This window comes from Colletes latitarsis, chromosome 4 (genome assembly GCF_051014445.1).
Source record: "Colletes latitarsis isolate SP2378_abdomen chromosome 4, iyColLati1, whole genome shotgun sequence".
NCBI classification, from domain to species: Eukaryota; Metazoa; Arthropoda; class Insecta; order Hymenoptera; family Colletidae; genus Colletes; species Colletes latitarsis.
Window position 1 is genome coordinate 155,001 of NC_135137.1, and position 5,000 is coordinate 160,000.

General features: G+C 54.4%; 1 pseudogene; it reads right to left on the reverse strand.

Moving 5' to 3' along the window:
• LOC143341523 (large subunit ribosomal RNA) overlaps positions 1–5,000 on the reverse strand; it is an 11,003-nt pseudogene that overhangs the window by 3,447 nt on the left and 2,556 nt on the right.

A 5,000-nucleotide genomic window follows, 5' to 3' on the forward strand; every position in this document is an offset into this window, starting at 1 on the left:
GCTGCGAGGCAGTCGATTCCCAGTCAGTCGTATATCCTTCCGGCGTTCGAATGTTTGAGACCGCAGTCTCAACACAGAGTTTCTTTTGGGCGATCTTGTAAACAAGTCCCCATGGCTCTTTATTCCCCTGCTCCGTCACAAAGTTCTGCCAGCTTTGTGCTTTCGCAGCGCGCACTGCGGCTGTGTAGGCGAGTCTAGATGTTCGATACTCAGCCTGCTTTGCCGCTCTCTCCTCCGAGTTCCTCTCGCGCTGAAAGGCTCGTCTAAGTCGATAGACTCGCGCTTTCATTCTTGTCAAATTTTCCGTCCACCATGGGACGGACTTCGAATGCCACTTCTTGGGGCGCATTGAGGCATTGCACGCATCGATGATCGATTTCTCGACCTCTTGTGCTAGGTGTTCGACTTCCCTGCGGCAACCAGTACCGAGGGGTAATTGCCTCGCGCCTTCAAGAAGAACTTGATCAAATCGCTCCCAGTTCGCATGCAACGTGCGGAATCGAGGCTGTGGGCTTCGATTCTCATTCACGTCCGTGAACTGTAAGACAAAATCAATGAGTCGGTGGTCACTGGAGGTCCAATCCTCGTGTACCGTCCAGTTTCGCACAATTGTCGCCATGTCTGGAGTCGATAATGTGACATCGATCCATGACTCACCGGCAGGGCTGGAGTATGTAGGAATACTCCCAGCCTCGTTCAAAATCGTCAAGTCGTGTAATGCGATAAACTCTTCGAGTTTCTCGCCTCGCGTGTCCGGTCGAACGCTTTCTCCCCCCCAAAGGTGGGATTTGGCATTGACGTCCGCGGCTATCACGACTCGACGGTGTTGGAGAGCATCGAGTGTCCTCTCCAAGCGTGCCAGACTTGGTTCAATGTCTTCCGAGCATTGAAAGTACTGGCTAACGAGGTAGAAACTACCGAAGGGTCCGCTAATGCAAACGCAGGAGGTGTGAGTATCACACAGCTGTGTGATTTTTACCACCGAGATGTCCGGGTTTCTGACCACTATTGCGGCCATAGCCCGTTCATTCTCGGCGATCACCTTCGCCGTGAGCCCAAAGCCTGGAATCTGTCCCTGAAATTGGTAAGGTTCCTGCATGAGCAACACGTCGATCTCCTTTGCATGCATCAGCTCGCTCACCTCACCATGAACAATTAGCGCACGCCGCATATTATGCTGCGCGATGCGCAATTGCCTTAGAGGATTCTCCGGGTCGTTTCTATCCATAATTCGTACGAGATACTGCTAGGTCTAAAGCTGCCTTATAGGCAGGGCAGTTTTTGTCTCGCGACTTATGGTTGTGCTGCTTGCCTCTTGATTTACAGTTCGAGCAAGTCGGGGACTTACTCTTCGCCGTACAAGAGGCAATGGTATGCCCTTCTTCGGAGCAGTGACCGCAAACCTCGTTTTTCGCTTTGCAATGTTTGGCCATGTGGCCAAACATTTGACACTTAAAGCAGCGTGTCACCGAGACGTAGTCCTGCACTCTGCATGACGACCACCCTAGGTACACTCTGCCCGAGCTCTTCAGCCGCTGGCGAACCTGCGGACTGACTTCCATGACCCAGTTGGCAGTGTCCTTTTCCTTCGGGCCGGTTGCAAACCGGACCTTCAGGCTGGACGACACATCCCCCTGGGTCATATCGCTGAGGTTTTGCTTCCAGATACTGGAAGCAACCTCCTCTTTCCTCATCGCCTTAGGAACGTCGTACACTATAAGTGTAGGGTTCCTCAAGGTCGGTAGAGTAGCTGAAAGCCCTACTTCTTTCAGCTTCGCGCAGTTGACGAAGGCCTTTAGATCCTCCTTGCGTTCAGTCTCGACGGCTATGCCACCGGAGTGGATGCGTCGGACGGACCTCACGCGGATCTTGGCTTTCGCCGGCTTGACCAGTGACAGAACAGTCTGTTTTGTGACATCACTGTTCTGTCCTTTCCCTTTCGGCGGGAAAATACGCACCACATGTCGTGGTGGTTTAACCGCTTCCGGGGAAACTCGGTTGGCGTCAACCTTTACCGCTTGCGCGTAGGTTGTTGCCGCACGAACTGGTACAGGTTTCACAGTCGGACGGGATCCCGTCGTCTGCGAAACCGTAGGGGCAACCCTCTCTGCGATCCTCTGGGAGGCTCTCACCTCTTGCCGGATCGCCGCGAGCTGTCCTTTCAGGAAAGAGTTCTGCACGAGAACCTCCTGGACTAGCTCGTAGAGAGCTGCCGCGTTGCCTACGATCAAGGCTCCGGTCTCCTTGCTGAGCCTGGATTCTTTTCCAAGACAGCTGGTCCGGATGCCCTTGAACAGTTTCGAGGCCTCTCCACTGATTTTGTCGAGAGGCCTGTTCGATGGACCAGGTGTCGCCTCCGCCGACACCTTTCCTGGCAACTCCTCGCCGCTTTTCCGGGCTTTTTCTGCCCTTTGCGGCTTCTCCTTTTTCACGACGGTTACCCAACCGTCGCTGTCAACTTGGCCCAATCCTCCGTCCGAAGACGTGGCGTTGCCTGCAGAAGTTGCCTTTGGCTTTTTGGCCTCCGGCTTCTTCGGTGGATTTGTGCGGGGTGGTGTCCCCGGTCCGTCCTTCTTGATATCCTTAATCGACGCAGGGGATATCGTTCCTGCCGGCTTAGGTGGTGAAGCCGTCTTTCGCGTCGAGGGTCTGGTGCAGGGGGGCGTTTTAGCGCCCTTACCTACTTCAACCGCCTTCGCTTTCTCTTTTTTCTGGGGTGGTGAAACCACCCCAGCTCTCTTACTCACCGCCGTCGTTCTGCCGGGAGCAGCGACAGCGGCCTCCTTCACTCCCTTTTCCCCCTTGCGGGGTACCGAGGCGTCAATGGGGGTTAATTTAATTTTTGGATCCATACTTATGTATTTTCCTTTTCGTCCCGGCGTGTGTCCCGGCCTCCATGGACCCTCAATTGGAACCCGGCTCCGCCTGGGTTAGGACTTGCACCCGGGATATAGTCCGCGAACAAAGGCCGACCGGGCTTTCCCCGGACTCCTAGGTTCACTTCCTCGCCCAATAGAACCCACGAGTGGTGTTCCGAGCCGATTGACTAGGCACAGGGCTGCTTTTCTCGCCTAGCCGCCTGTCTAGACGAAGCAGAGGCCAAAGGTACGTGTTGGGCAGCTACACTCCCGCAGGAGAGAGGGCCCTCAGATCCCAGGATCCTCCTTTCCGCCGACACAGGTCGCCACGCACGGCAAACACGTGGGGAACAAACCTCAAGCAGATGTTCCCTCTGCTTCGCTACGCCCGGTTTCTGTTCCCTGTTTTTGCAGGGAACCCGCTGCGTAACTAGGACATGACCTCGGGCATCATGTCCCTGTAGCATTAGCTCCGAAACGTGGGACTCGTCCTTAGCACGACTAGTAGAACTCACTTTGCCATCATCAACTATGCTCTTGACGCTTCAGCGTCCTTTTGCCATCGCCAACGACGGGAGCTGCTGTCAGCAGCGCGACGACGGTCTTACATGTATAAATACATGTTGTCTTTCGTCGTTGGCGTACCTTTCAGTGTTTTCGTCATACGCTGCATATCCTTCCTATATGCAGCGTCCGTATGGCAAGGACTCCGAGTCTGACAGAGCCGTACACCACCGGTTTACAGCTCGGAGTTGAGCTGGTCTAGGCGGAGTCTTCTAATGGCCAGGGGAGCGATCCACGTTTCGAGGCCCGTCTCCCTACCTAGGATACTAGCGTGGTTTCCCAGCCGACACCTTCAGGCAGTAGGGAGCAGCTCAGCTACTTCTACGGTGGCCTCCTTCCGTCATTCGTCTGGCATTACGACGTCTGCCACCAGATGTTTTGGTGTGCTGGGTTCTGCCAAGCCCAGCGGCGTATTGCTTTTCCCAGCGGCGTATTGCTTTTGGGGACGCATACAGACGTCGTTTCGTGTCTCTTTCTGGTCTTTTTACTTTGCTCAACGTGAAAAGGGGGCATATAGCCCCCTTTTTGATTTCTGGTGTCAGGATCGCCTCCTCGGAAAAGCATTAAAGCAAAAAGGGGGCTTAAAGCCCCCTGGTATGAGTTAGGTCTTTCTTGGAGAAGCTCTAGGTGTTCGAGTAGGAACTTCGAAAAGTTCCTTAAAGTGAAAAAGGGGCATATAGCCCCTTTTTTGTACAATATACGCCTTCTCCAATAAGCCTTAACGTGAAATGGGGGCCGAAGCCCCCAGGTGTTAAGTATACGCTAGTCATAATGCTTCCCCATCTCTCTTTGCTTTCCTGACACCACTCCTTCCTGACATCTCTGTTTTGCACAGAACGAAATGACGGATCACGTCTTGCTCGGGTAGGTGGGGTCGCTACTCCCATACGGTGTGCCCCTGCACCGCCCCTGCCGAAACCAGAGCCCCGTTGGCCGGCATAAATGCCGTTTGCAGCGTCCACCGCGTGGAGGAGGGGTTGGCACATGCGATCCTGGTGCCGTATAGCAAGCTATACGCCCGGACGGCTTCTAGACGCCAGTAGATAGGGACAGTGGGAATCTCGTTAATCCATTCATGCGCGTCACTAATTAGATGACGAGGCATTTGGCTACCTTAAGAGAGTCATAGTTACTCCCGCCGTTTACCCGCGCTTTTTTGAATTTCTTCACGTTGACATTCAGAGCACTGGGCAGAAATCACATTGCGTCAACACCCTTGGGGGCCATCGCAATGCTTTGTTTTAATTAGACAGTCGGATTCCCCTAGTCCGTGCCAGTTCTGAGCTGAGTGTTGAATGGCGGCCGAAGAGGACGATCGACGACGGCAAGCCGCCAACGAAAGCCTCGCAGCAAGGAAGATCCGCGGGAGGCCAAGGCACGGGACCGAGCTCGGATCCCGACGAGAACGAACGAATCCGTTCAACGCCGTTCACCTCGCCCAGGCCCGGCACGTCAGCCAGACTCGCTTCCCGACCAAGCCCGACACGCCCCGCTCCTCAGAGCCAATCCTTATTCCGAAGTTACGGATCCAATTTGCCGACTTCCCTTACCTACATTAATCTATCGACTAGAGGCTCT